Source organism: Bombina bombina, chromosome 1 (assembly GCF_027579735.1).
Source record: "Bombina bombina isolate aBomBom1 chromosome 1, aBomBom1.pri, whole genome shotgun sequence".
Lineage (NCBI taxonomy): Eukaryota > Metazoa > Chordata > Amphibia > Anura > Bombinatoridae > Bombina > Bombina bombina.
The window spans coordinates 321,225,259-321,240,683 of record NC_069499.1 but is presented as its reverse complement, the minus strand read 5'-3'; positions in this window follow the sequence as shown (position 1 = coordinate 321,240,683).

Below are 15,425 nucleotides of genomic sequence, written 5' to 3'. Positions count from 1 at the left end.
TTTAGATTCTTGCAGCTGTACCTCTTTCACTCAAATTGAACCTTGAGTGGTATTCCAACGAGCAGCACGGACACACCAAGCAGTCTGAAATTTCATCACATCTGACCCTCAGAAGGACATTATTGTTTTCTTTCTCTTTCTCTCCTATTCCAGGAATATTGCAGAGTGTGATAAGTATACTTTTATTATTATTGTACTATTTTCTTGTATGCATTAATCTGACTGCTATATATAAGAAATCAGTTCAAACACATTATTTTTCTAACATTGATTTTGGTGTTAAGATCTTACAACAACAAAAATCTCTTACAAGTGTGCGCAGCCTTGGCTCCCAGTAGTGATACTCATTTTTTGAGTTCACCCCTGTGATCTTATAGTTATATATATATATATATATATATATATATATATATACACACCCATAAAATAGTTCGGACTGTGGTCCTAGCAATATTTAATACCTTTACAAGTAAAATCCTTATGAGAGATTTGAGTTATACGTTACTTTTTATGGTGCTACAGAAGGATTAACATACTCATGTAGCTAAAGTCTTCTTGCCGTTGCTTTATCTGATTATCATACTGTACATTTTTGTTTACTCACAATTTTAAAAAAAAATTAGGATTGTTTGATATTTTGAGTTTGCAATGCATTTTTTGTAGTCCTCTTTGAAACATCAATAACATTAAACAGGTTTCAAAACATTGAACGTATGTAACTGTCTTTTTATTTGCTAAAAAAAGTTTGTATTGTTTGAAATTATTATAATAAAAGCTGTATCAGGGGCATGCACAAGTATTCTGTGCATACCCTCTGTTTTCAAACACAACTACTTCGGGATTTAATAGTGTTATTAGTTCATGTGGATTCCTTTTTCATTACAGAAGCCACTAGTAGCTGTCTATAAATGTGTGATCTTTGGTTATAGTTGTGCACACCATCCACAGCATATCTGTGTATGTTGCTAAACAGTTATACATTTTCCTGCAAACATAGGCCTAGTTTCCATTGATGTGGTAAAATATATTAAAGTTATTGTAACGTTACTGAATAATTAAATATAGATGATTTAGTAAATAATGTATTATTATTAAGGAACATTAGTTAAAATGATATATGTACATCTGCTTTTCACATTTTAATAATTTTATTTTTTAAAGTGCTTGTAAAGTTTCTGAATGTAATGACAGTATATATAATTATTCTGCAAAATAGGGGCACTTTCAGTGATTACATTTTTTAAGACGCTTTATTTGTAAAATATTTACCATTTAGTGTTGGTGAACATTGTGCCATTCCTCTGCCCGCATCTCATTCTTCATTTAGCTCTGCGATAACGAATCCGGATTCATTCAATCCTTGTGTGCCCCACAAGGCGTCCAACTCATGGGGCACGCAACAATTGGATGAAGCCGGTATGCATAAAAGTTTAGGGTTTGCAAAAATGTAATGAGCCTTTTATGCTCTTAATGAATGTTCAATTACAGATTGTTTGCAAACAATAGTTTTTAAACCATATATGGTGACAAATAATGGGGAATTGTTTCCTGCCATATATGGTGGAGTTTCTAGCCATATATAGTATTAGACAATAGTTAAGAGTTAATGATTTAATTAATGTATGAACCATTCATTAAAACCATATATGGTAATTAACAGATTATTCAACAGATTTCTTATTAAACAATTGTTAAGAATTACAACCTTTATTTAAACCTTTAAGGGTCAAATCGCCATGACTTCATTCCCATCTTACCCAATAAAGACACAGACACATATTTGGAGGTATAAGACCGTGAAGCAAGGTCGCGTTTATTAAACAGAACCAGGCAAACTCTAAACTTATTAACTTGAGAAGCTTAAGGCTTATATATATATGGGTGGCGGCATCTGAGGCTAAACTATATTCTAAGCCTAACCATAATTTAGTATATATATATATACAACCAGCGTAGTGAGGTCACTGGCCCGGATTGGTTGTTGCAATGCTCCTGCCGAGCATTGCCCTTCAGAGGCTGGCATCATCCACAAGGGGTTTCTAGGTCAGCAGGCCCGCGGGGAGAGGCGTTACAAGCTGCGACTTGCAACATCATGCCCCTCCCATTAGCTCGACCACACCCTCGCGGAAACCATAAAAATTATTCGGCCGGGACCCCGCCACGCCAGCCGATGATTTCTACTCTTATGCTAGCAAATTGCTCCGTGCCCATAAAGGTCATCATTTAGACGTAAGACGCACAACATACGCCCATGATGTGGAGCTAAAAATTACCACTTTGGACTTAAGATCAGCTAGCCTGAGTAGGCATGCCCCTGCCAAAGTCCTAACAAAACCACCCTAATGGCAGCTGTTCCCTCAGTGCCGCCCCCCTTCCTGCAACAAAATATCAAACATGTTAACAACAAGGGAGGGATGGGAGGGGAAAAAACCTTTCTCCAGCAGTTGCAGACAAGAAAGAGGAAGTGTTCCAGCATCCATGCATCTTTATAACAGGTAAGAGTCCCCACCCCACGTATTGCAACAATTGTTGCAAACTCACACACTGCACAGCTTCACATTTCAGTCAGGCAGCATAACCCTTAAGACGCTACATGCACAAATATGCCTTCCACTACCATAAGGGTCAAATTGCCATGAGTTCATTCCCATCTTACCCAATAAAGACACAGACACATATTTGGAGGTATAAGACCGTGAAGCAAGGTCGCGTTTATTAAACAGAACCAGGCAAACTCTAAACTTATTAACTTGAGAAGCTTAAGGCTTATATATATATGGGTGGCGGCATCTGAGGCTAAACTATATTCTAAGCCTAACCATAATTTAGTATATATATATACAACCAGCGTAGTGAGGTCACCGGCCCGGATTGGTTGTTGCAATGCTCCTACCGAGCATTGCCCTTCAGAGGCTGGCATCATCCACAAGGGGTTTCTAGGTCAGCAGGCCCGCGGGGAGAGGCGTTACAAGCTGCGACTTGCAACATCATGCCCCTCCCATTAGCTCGACCACACCCTCGCGGAAACCATAAAAATTATTCGGCCGGGACCCCGCCACAAGAGATACCACCTGACTCCCATAATGGAGCTCTTGCCGCCACACCTAGGGATAGCTAACTGACATGCCACCTCAACGCGCCAGCTAGATTAGCCAAAAATAGCTCTAAGCCCTCCTCTGTTAAATGAACCCCGTCCAGCCTGTACAGCCGCTTGCAGTCCCCCCAAGATGTTATCGTGCCTGATTACAAAACCACCTTCCTCCACGATCAACCTCCCCACATCCCTGTTCAACTTCTTCCGAATACGGTAGGCTGAACGGTGCACTCTCACATGCCGCCACTGCAAGCGCGCAATCACATTTGACCAGGCCACTCGCACTCCCGGGAAACGCACTTTCAACCAACGTACATCCGATTGAATGATGTTCACCAACTCCAACACAGACAAACTCCCCACATCATTTCCCCCAAGATGCAGCACTATCAATGAAGGCCGCCCCCAACGAAGGAAGGCCTCCTCCAGGAGACCCGGCAAATCACTCCACAACATTCCCCTTTTTCCCAGCCATCTAATTGAAACCGCATCTGGATGAAATCCCAGCTGCTGGCCGCCCGGGCGCTTCAAAGCGTGAATGGCTGCCCAGTGAACATATGAGTGGCCAGCTATCCACGCTCTACAAGGAGGGGCTCTTACACCTAAAATCAACAAAAATCCACATTACTAAGTCCCCGTCCACTTGTCCATACCCCCCCCTTTTCCAACTATCTACACTTTACTCTGAAGGGGTCGAATGTATGACCTATACCACTTGGAACTCCACCTTCCTAATTTCTTAATCTCTCGCTCTGATGCCCCAGCCGCAGCTGCGCTGGTGGCCGCTCCAATGCGAAAGGAGTGGGGAGCGATGAGCCCAGGGTCCAAGCCGACCCTCTTAGCCGCTTCCTCCAACACCCTCCAAAACTGGAATCTGGACAAATTGGACCCATCCGCATGAATAAAATACTGCCCTGAACTCCCTGGCCTCCTAACCGAAAATTCAGAAGCGAGCCGGACGGGGCAACACTCCACAGTGTCCTGCTGCTGTATGGATAACCATACACCTTTCCTTTCTTGATCTGTCTTAGATCTGGGGATGAACAACAATAGCGCCTGCATGTCAAACCTGACATGCTGCGCTTGGACACCGCATCTACCGTCGACCTGGTTAGACTAACTATCTCGCCTACTCTCAAAGCCCCGAAGAAAGCAACTGCAAACGCCGCCCTAAACAAAGCAACCTCATACTCATCCACGCACACTTCTGGCAGCGCTGCCAATAACGCCCCCAGCCGCTGAATTGTAATGGGCTCTCGCCGATCTGCTGACTTAGCCTCTATCCTACCCCAACCTTTCATTACCTGCCTAACCAGGAAAGCCTTCGTCCCATCCTGGATACCCCTCCATTTGGCAAAGAAGGATAAAGCAGCTAGCCTTCCCTGCATGGATCCTTTCCTACAGCCACCTTCCTTCAAACACACCATCCACTCAAGCAACAAAGCAGGCGATCCGGATTCCACCGAGACGCCCTTACCCTTGAGGAAGACTTCCCATTCCGCCCAGTACTTGCCGTAGGCCTTCCAGGTAGCAGGTGCCAGTGACGCCTGAACCATCGAAGTCAGCACGTCCCCCCTTCTGCCACCTGCCAAAGAAAGGAAGGACAAGGAGTACCAACCTTTGCTGCCCTTGGTGCCAATTTCCTGAATGCCTCCCACTGGCCTCGCGACAACGCGTCTGCCAATACGTTATCAACCCCAGGCACATGCCGCGCCGTAAAGTCAATGTTGTGCTGCAAGCACCGCAGCACCACCCAACGAAGGTAATGCACCACAATAGGGGAAGAGGCTGAAAGATTGTTGATAGCAAACACGATGCTCAGATTGTCGCACCAGAATATTACATTCTGGTTTGCTAATTGCCGCCCCCATAACTCAATGGCTACGACAATAGGGAACAACTCCAGGAGTGTAAGGTTTCTGGTCCATCCCCTCTCAACCCAGGCCCCAGGCCACTCCCCGGCACTCCAGGCGCCATTGAAGTAAGCCCCATAACCCTTTGCTCCCGCCGCGTCTGTGAACAGATGCAGAGCCTGACTAGATGTCCTCACTTGCCTCCATAACAAGACCCCATTGAAATCCTCCAGGAACAACTCCCAGATTCTCAAATCCTCCTTCATATCTGGAGACACCGGACACGACTTGCGGCTTCCGCTATCCCCTTTTAGAGGGCCCTCCAACCTCCTGTTGAATACTCTGCCCATCAGGATAACTTTGCATGCGAAATTGAGCAAACCCAGTAAACACTGCAACTCCTTTATCGAGAGCCGGTCAGCCGCCACAGCCGAAGAAACCGCGGCCAGCATTCAAACCACCTTATCCTTTGGCAACCTGCACTGCCTTTCTACAGTATCGATCTCGATACCCAGAAATATCAGGCAAGTGCATGGCCCCTGGGTCTTGTCCTCCGCCAATGGGACCCCAAAACGCGCAAATAGGGCTCTCATCACTGACATGAGCCGCGCGCACTCAGACGACCCAGCTCTGCCAATTAGCAGAAAATTGTCCAGGTAATGGGCTATAAGCCCAACCCGCGCTTCCGAAAACACAGCCCAGTGCAGAAATGTGCTGAACATCTCGAAAAATGCGCATGAGACCGAGCAACCCATCGGGAGACAACGATCTACATAGTAAGCACCTTCGAACCAGCATCCCATCAACCGAAAGGATTCAGTGTGAATAGGCAACAAGCGGAAGGCCGACTCAATATCGAGCTTCGCCAGGAGTGCCCCAACACCAGCCTGTTGCACCAAAACCATTGCTTGGTCAAACGACTGATAAAAAACTGAGCTAACCTCCGGGTTGATTGCATCATTGACTGAATTACCTTTCGGGTATGATAGATGCTGAATCAACCGGAATTTCCCTGCTTCCTTCTTCGGAACAACCCCCAGTGGGGAGACCACCAAACCCTCAATGGGCGGCTCCCGAAAGGGGCCCACCATCCGACCTAAACTCAGTTCTTTGCCCAGTTTATCCCTCACCACGTCAGGGTAGTCATCGCTGACTTGAGGTTCCGCTTCTGATGCGCCCCAATCACCGGACCTACCACCGGAATGAGGAAACCCTCGCGCAGCCCGGCCAGGAGAAGCTCCCCAGCCCTCCTGTCTGGGTATGCCCTGAGCCATGGCTCAAGGGCGGCCACCCTCAACGGCGTTGGTGCCCTTCGCCCCAGCATCCCACCTGCCGGCTCCGTGGCCCCCCGTCTCTTTTCGTCTAGCACATTCGGTCCCTGGGTGACCAGCTCCGCAGTATATGCAGGAGTGTCGAAAGGAGCAGCTCGCTCCTCGGTCACACTTCCCGTCATTAAACTTCCAACACTCACGCCCTTTTCTCTTGACTCCTCCCATCTGCTTACTCCCCCCTGCCCTTGCACCTGAAGGGGGGAGGGGGAGCGCTCCGAACCCAAGCGCTGCCATAAATGCACATCCATGGTGCCAAAGGTCAGCAAAGGGTTCCCCACCATCTTACGTCTATAATCCGCGTCATAAGACCGCCACACACCCTCCTTATACGTCTTATGAACAAACTCAATAGTTTCCATATATTTTAACACGTCAACACGCAGCTACGGCTTCGCCTCTACCAGGCAAGAAGCCAAAACCCTAAAGCACGTGCGCCACTCATCCATTGTCTCCAGTCTCTTGACCTTTTTTGGACCGGAGCCGTCCTCGCTCCGCTCCTTGGCCTTATGGGCCTCCAGCGACAAATCGAAAATGTGCACATAATTGCCATCTCTAATTTTTTTGATCGTCTTAGCTTTAAGGTGAGAATGCAATGAATGCACATTGCAGGGGTAAGCAACCCCTTGCAGCGTCACTTTCCTGTCTGCCACCGCCAAGCTGACAGCCCCTGACCCTACCTGCTGACCAACACTCACTGAGTCCCCTATCTGCACTCCCCCACCCGGAGCTAGCCTCAATTCCTGCCTCTGTTGCCCGGCTACCAACCTACGCAGATACTTCAATACCCGTTTTTGAGGTTTGGACACTGGCCCTAAGGAGTCGTCACTCTCAGAGCCAGTGTCTCTAGATGACCCACCCGCACCCTCCCCCCGCACCCCACACAATGCAATCTCACCTGCTCCTGTCGCCGCCGGGGGAAGAGCCTCCTAGCTTGGTCCGGTCCTCTGAGTCACTTCTCGCCTAGCATCAGGTCCCACTGCCACCACAGCAGCCTCGCTCACCTGGGGAGACAAAACGGAATCGGGAGCACCAGGGATCAAGGAATGGGCACCACCCCCTCCCGCTACAGAACTACCTTGCTGACCACCCACCGGGACCCCAACTCCCAACTGCACTGCTCCACCCGCCCCTGAGTTTCCAACTGCTGCCCCATGACCACCCGCCCACCCCCTGCGCCCAACTCCAACATGACCAGGGTCCAACCCCCCAGCCCTGACCGGCACAGTATGCTGATGCCCTCCCACCCCGGAGGGACCCCCGTGCGCCCCTTGGGACAAAATTGATGCCAACCTAAAAATTTCCCCCATCACATCCTACTGTCCTCTCCCTAGAGGCTCATGCCCAACTTGCAGCCCGCCAAGCATCTGATTACTGCCCCCAGCAGGGCCAAACTCCAGTCCCCCACTTCCACTCAAACCCGGCACTGCCATAGCTGCCCGGCCCTCCCCGCCCCAGTGCCCCGCACCAACAGGTCCCATATTACCACAAACACCAAGGCCCATGGAAGCCCCAGCCTGATGCTCGGACCCACCATTGCCAGTACCCATATGTCCACCATGCGCCCCCACCATTGCCCCCATCTGCCAAGTGCCTGTCCCCTCGAGACCGCTCACCGCCGCAGCCTGTCCGGTGCTGCCCCTCCCGGATCCCTGTGCTCCCGACTCACCTCTCGCGCCGCCATCCGTCGCCTGCACTCCGCCGCGCTCAAAACCGGAAATGACGTCACACGCGCGGTGCCTGGAAGTGACGTCACCAGCGCGACTACCGAAAGTGACGTCACCCGCGCCTACCACCGACCGGTGGACTCCGCCGAGGGACGAAGCACCGCCCGCCGCTCCGGCCTGAACCACGCCGCCGACCGCCGGAACACCCGCCGGACCCCCGGAGACGATGCCGGACTGCTCCACACCCGCCGCAACGCCCGGGCCCGCTCCCGCCGAAAGGGCCTGGATTAAGGACACGACCGCCGCCCGTGCCGCCTCAGGGACAGGTAAGTTAGGTAAGTACCCGTCCCAAGGAGGGGCCGCAGACCCACCGATACCACCACCGACAGAGGGGGCACCATGCAGGCCGCGATCAACGCCGCCTAAAGCCACCGGGGCTGGGGAGGGACCCACTAGGCCAGCAGGTGCAACCACGCGGTGTAGGCCCGAAGGCCCCGCGCTCAGATTTAGGCCCACCCGCTCCCCCTGCAAATCAAGGCCCTCACGTTCCCGGGCAACTAGCGACCCTGCAGGCCCAACACATGGCCCACCTATTGGCCCACGGCCCTGCGCCACGCGCCCCCGCTCGGGGCCTACCTCAGCCCTAAACACCTCCGGGAGGCCGATTGAGCCAACCGGAGACACTTCCACTCCCCCATCGCTTCCGCCACCCCCTGAAACCAACCCTGAATCCCCCAAATCCTCCCCCTGGGACCCAGGGAAAAGGGAAGGGGAGGAAGACACCCCAGAGGGATCCCCAGAATCCCGGGAAGGGGTGAGGCCTACCCCTTGAGAAGGGCTAGGGCCTACTACCTCACTACCTAAACTGCCACCTCTCCAACACACAGATACTCGCCGTGTCACTGGCGAAGACTCCCTCATCCGCTTTGGAGGAACTGACTGACGCCTAGGCCACACCATCTTGCAAGCAAAACAGAAAAAACCTTTCTCCAGCAGTTGCAGACAAGAAAGAGGAAGTGTTCCAGCATCCATGCATCTTTATAACAGGTAAGAGTCCCCACCCCACATATTGCAACAATTGTTGCAAACTCACACACTGCACAGCTTCACATTTCAGTCAGGCAGCATAACCCTTAAGACGCTACATGCACAAATATGTCTTCCACTACCATTGTTTGTTTTTTAAACAATCTATTTAATTTAACACTAATTAAGAGCAAATAAGTATCAATATTTGTATAAAAGCTTTTCTTTAACTCATAACCAGGCAATCACATATTTGAAACTTAATTAAAAGAAAGAAGGCCTTTAATCAAAGGGATAAAAGTGTTAGCACTACAATTGTTCAAAATATATGTGTAACATATGTAAAGAAAATAAAAAGGAAACATATGTAAAAGTATCATGTTGATGAAGAATATCACAATACCAAAATACTGTCAACTTATTTAATTAAGACATTTAAATAAGATGAAAACACGTTTAATGTCAAATCTTTTTTTTATAACACATTTAAATAAGGAAGATGACGACACCAGATTCATGACAAATTGTTTATATTCAGATAATTTTTTTTTTTTTTTTTTAAAGAATTCCTTGGTTATGAATGATACATTATAGTGAATAATTGGTTGTGGTACATTAATTATTAAAATGATGTAGTACATCAGATAAAATTATATTCATCTGAATAAATATAGCAAGTGCATGTTAAGGCACAAACTATACCTTTGTATACAAGTATTATTTGCCTCTCAAATAAGAACTAAGTTTAATTTAGTTTAATGGCATACTATTCTTCCATTACAGAATGGTAAATTTATTACAAATCCATAATGCATGGAAAACATGGAAATAAAAAGTACAATGTCTCTTTAATAATAATGAGTGCAACTCAATTGGACTTGGTCCGAGAGGGCAAGAGTAGGCATAAAAAAATAAATAAAAACATAAATAAACATGTACACACCACCACCACATATATAATTATAGTAATATATATATATCTTTCATTTGACCATAGATTCATTTAGTAAATTCACCATAATTCATAAACATGTTACCAGGATACATATTTAATAAACATCAGGCTAAAGTTGCATGGGCCCATTGAATTGACATATGTAAATTTTCTTTTCAGTATCAGTCACCCATCTCCCATAGCCTGAGTTTAAACAAAAACACTCTATGAGTGCAAGTGTTTGTGTTAGAGTATAGCATAACATGGTCCACAAGACATTTGCAATTATGTATTGCCAGAAATGCATCAAACATGTTTCTTCTTTTTAATAAAATTAAAAAAAACATTACAAATATTGTACAGTTTACACTTAGACGACTACCCTTCAAAAGATGTCGCAGTCGTCTCTTCTTCTCCTGGGACACTGGGCCCTTCCGTCTCAGCCATTCTGCAGTGCAGCAAGTCCTCCCAACCACTATATACAATGTGTTGGCCTCCATTTTGTATTCATTCTTCCTCCTTCTTCATCTTTTCCCTCACCACCAGCTGGCAATCTCTGCACTGATGCTTAATGCATGCCATGGTGCGGGCCCCATTAATGACAGCAATGCAAGCCTCCCTGATTTCCTCCCATAGCGGAAGTTGAATGTTGCCGGCTAAATCATGCCTCTCCAACTGCGGGCTCTCTGCACATAGGCCTCTATTATCGCCAATTTCTCATCCTCACTGTACCACTCCACCCTATTCCTGGGCTTTTGAGCATGCCCAGCATGCCGTTCTGTGATGAGGGACCAGCCTTCTCTCCCTGAACTGTCCCTACAACCTGAATCCTCCTATCCTTTCCCCTACCCAATACAGACTCAGAACCAGGCCTCCCTCCCTCTGTTACTACTCTATACTCCGCTATCCTACGGTGGGCACTCTACCTCTCTCCTCCCTCCCCTTTGATCCTAACCGACTAGGCAGCATGAAGCCACCCCCAGTGCTTAAACTATCCCTCCCTCTTTCTATCCCCCTATCTACCTCACCACCTAACCCTACCTGACCACCCCTAATATCCCTGCTAGCAACTAAAGCTGCATTATCAATCCTTCAGCCTCCTCCACCCCCCCCTACCTCTCTCTCCACCCCTCCCTCTAATACTATCACTACCACTATCCATAACTTTAACACAAAAACACTCTTAAAAAACAATAAACAACTGTGACAATAACCTAAACGCTAAAATTAAGACAAAAATAGTTTTTAAGAAAAATACAAAAAAATACAAAAAAGCAACAAAAAAACAACAACAAAAAACACAACTCCTAACACAAAATACTTAGGGGAAAAGTTTTTAAAAGAAAGAAGGAAAAAAAAGAAGTCAAGGGAAAAGAAAATCCAAAATATATCCAAAATAAAAGTTATGAAATGAAATAAAAACAAAAGGCAAGGTTTAATGAAAGTTATTCTGTTTTAGGGAGGGAAAGGGTTAAGTGAAAGAGAAGGTTAAAACTGCCATGGGGAGAAGGGGTAAAGTGTGGGGAGGGGAATGTATGTGTGTGTGAAGATGTATGTAGTGTAGCCCTAAGTGTATATTTAATTAAACACTCACCTAGATTTAGGGTTTTGCGTTAGAAGGGGTGCGTTAGCTACGCGTGTTTTTTTCCCCCCGCACCTTTTAAACAACACTGGTATTTACAGGGAGTGCAGAATTATTAGGCAAGTTGTATTTTTGAGGATTAATTTTATTATTGAACAACAACCATGTTCTCAATGAACCCAAAAAACTCATTAATATCAAAGCTGAATATTTTTAGAAGTAGTTTTTAGTTTTAGCTATTTTAGGGGGATATCTGTGTGTGCAGGTGACTATTACTGTGCATAATTATTAGGCAACTTAACAAAAAACAAATATATACCCATTTCAATTATTTATTTTTACCAGTGAAACCAATATAACATCTCAACATTCACAAATATACATTTCTGACATTCAAAAACAAAACAAAAACAAATCAGTGATCAATATAGCCACCTTTCTTTGCAAGGACACTCAAAAGCCTGCCATCCATGGATTCTGTCAGTGTTTTGATCTGTTCACCATCAACATTGCGTGCAGCAGCAACCACAGCCTCCCAGACACTGTTCAGAGAGGTGTACTGTTTTCCCTCCTTGTAAATCTCACATTTGATGATGGACCACAGGTTCTCAATGGGGTTCAGATCAGGTGAACAAGGAGGCCATGTCATTAGATTTTCTTCTTTTATACCCTTTCTTGCCAGCCACGCTGTGGAGTACTTGGACGCGTGTGATGGAGCATTGTCCTGCATGAAAATCATGTTTTTCTTGAAGGATGCAGACTTCTTCCTGTACCACTGCTTGAAGAAGGTGTCTTCCAGAAACTGGCAGTAGGACTGGGAGTTGAGCTTGACTCCATCCTCAACCCGAAAAGCCCAAATCAGTACTCCACCTCCACCTTGCTGGCGTCTGAGTCGGACTGGAGCTCTCTGCCCTTTACCAATCCAGCCACGGGCCCATCCATCTGGCGCATCAAGACTCACTCTCATTTCATCAGTCCATAAAACCTTAGAAAAATCAGTCTTGAGATATTTCTTGGCCCAGTCTTGACGTTTCAGCTTGTGTGTCTTGTTCAGTGGTGGTCGTCTTTCAGCCTTTCTTACCTTGGCCATGTCTCTGAGTATTGCACACCTTGTGCTTTTGGGCACTCCAGTGATATTGTAGCTCTGAAATATGGCCAAACTGATGGCAAGTGGCATCTTGGCAGCTGCACGCTTGACTTTTCTCAGTTCATGGGCAGTTATTTTGCGTCTTGGTTTTTCCACACGCTTCTTGCGACCCTGTTGACTATTTTGAATGAAATGCTCGATTGTTCGATGATCACGCTTCAGAAGCTTTGCAATTTTAAGAGTGCTGCATCCCTCTGCAAGATATCTCACTATTTTTGACTTTTCTGAGCCTGTCAAGTCCTTCTTTTGACCTATTTTGCCAAAGGAAAGGAAGTTGCCTAATAATTATGCACACCTGATATAGGGTGTTGATGTCATTAGACCACACCCCTTCTCATTACAGAGATGCACATCACCTAATATGCTTAATTGGTAGTAGGCTTTCGAGCCTATACAGCTTGGAGTAAGACAACATGCATAAAGAGGATGATGTGGTTAAAAATTCTCATTTGCCTAATAATTCTGCACTCCCTGTAGAGTTCTCTGAAGGGCTGTGTTAGGCTCCAAAAAGCATACAGGCATATTTACCGCCACTGCAACTCTCAATACCTGCGTTGCTTACGGACGCGGCCAGCTTCAAAAACGTGCTTGTGCACGATTCCCCCATAGGAAACAATGGGGCAGTTTGAGCTGAAAAAAAACCTAACACCTGCAAAAAAGCAGCGTTCAGCTCCTAATGCAGCCCCATTGTTTCCTATGGAGAAACACTTCCTATGTCTACACCTAACACCCTAACATGTACCCCGAATCTAAACACCCCTAACCTTACACTTATTAACCCCTAATCTGCCACCCCCGCTATCGCTGACCCCTGCATTTTATTATTAACCCCTAATCTGCCGCTCCGTACACCGCCGCAACCTACATTATCCCTATGTACCCCTAATCTGCTGCCCCTAACATTGCCGACCCCTATATTATAGTAATTAACCCATAATCTGCGCCCCAACGTCGCCGCTACCTTACCTATACTTCTTAACCCCTAATCTGCTGACCGGACCTCGCCACCACTAAAATAAATGTATTAACCCCTAAACCGCCTTACTCCCGCCTCAAAAACCCTATAATAAATAGTATTAACCCCTAATCTGCCCTCCCTAACATCGCCAACACCTAACTTTAAGTATTAACCCCTAATCTGCCGACTGGACCTTGCCGCTACTCTAATAAATGTATTTACCCCTAAAGCTAAGTCTAACCCTAACACTAACACCCCCCTAAGTTAAATATAATTTAAATCTAACGAAATAAATTAACTTTTATTAAATAAATTAATCCTATTTAAAGCTAAATACTTACCTGTAAAATAAACCCTCATATAGCTACAATATAACAAATAATTATATTGTAGCTATTTTAGGATTTATATTTATTTTACAGGCAACTTTGTATTTATTTTAACTAGGTACAATAGCTATTAAATAGTTAATAACTATTTAATAGCTAGCTAGTTAAAATAAGTACAAAATTACCTGTAAAATAAATCCTAACCTAAGTTACAATTAATCCTAACACTACACTATCAATAAATTAATTAACTAAACTATCTGCAATTATCTACAATTAAATCAACTAAACTAAATTACAAAAAAAAAACGAACACTAAATTACAAAAAATAAAAAAAGATTACAAGAATTTTAAACTAATTACACCAACTCTAAGCCCCCTAATAAAATAACAAAGCCCCCCAAAATAAAAAAATGCCCTACCCTATTGTAAAATAAAAAGTTAACAGCTCTTTTACCTTACCAGCCCTTAAAAGGGCCTTTTGCAGGGCATGCCCCAAAGAAAACAGCTCTTTTGCATTTAAATAAACATACAATACCCCCCCAACATAACAACCCACCACCCACATACCCCTAATCTAACCCAAACACCCCATAAAAAACCTAACACTAAGCCCCAGAAGATCTCCCTACCTTATCTTCACCATGCCGGGTATCACCGATCCCTCCAGAAGAGGGTCCGAAGTCTTCATCCTATCCGGCAAGAAGAGGACATCCGGACCAGTAGACATGTTCATCCAGGCGGCGTCTTCTATCTTCATCCATCCGGCGCGGAGCGGGACCATCTTGAAGCAGCTGACGCGGATCCATCCTCTTCTTCCGGCGACTCCAGAAGGAATGAAGGTTCCTTTAAGTGATGTCATCCAAGATGGCGTCCCTCGAATTCCGATTGGCTGATAGGATTCTATCAGCCAATCGGAATTAAGGTAGGAAAAATCTGATTGGCTGATTGAATCAGCCAATCAAATTCAAGTTCAATCCGATTGGCTGATTGGATCAGCCAATGAGATTGAGCTCGCATTCTATTGGCTGATCGGAACAGCCAATAGAATGCGAGCTCAATCTGATTGGCTGATTGGATCAGCCAATTGGATTGAACTTGAATCTGATTGGCTGATTCAATCAGCCAATCAGATTTTTCCTACCTTAATTCCGATTGGCTGATAGAATCCTATCAGCCAATCGGAATTCGAGGGACGCCATCTTGGATGACGTCACTTAAAGGAACCTTCATTCGTCGGGAGTTGCCGGAAGAAGAGGATGGATCCACGTGGGCTGCTTCAAGATGGTCCCGCTCAGCGCTGGATGGATGAAGATAGAAGACGCCGCCTGGATGAACATGTCTACCGGTCCGGATGTCCACTTCTTGACGGATAGGATAAAGACTTCGGACCTTCTTCTGGATCTCTTCTTGCCGGATAGGATGAAGACTTCGGACTCTCTTCTGGACCTCTTCTTGCTGGATAGGATGAAGACTCGGACCCTCTTCTGTACGGATCGTGATACC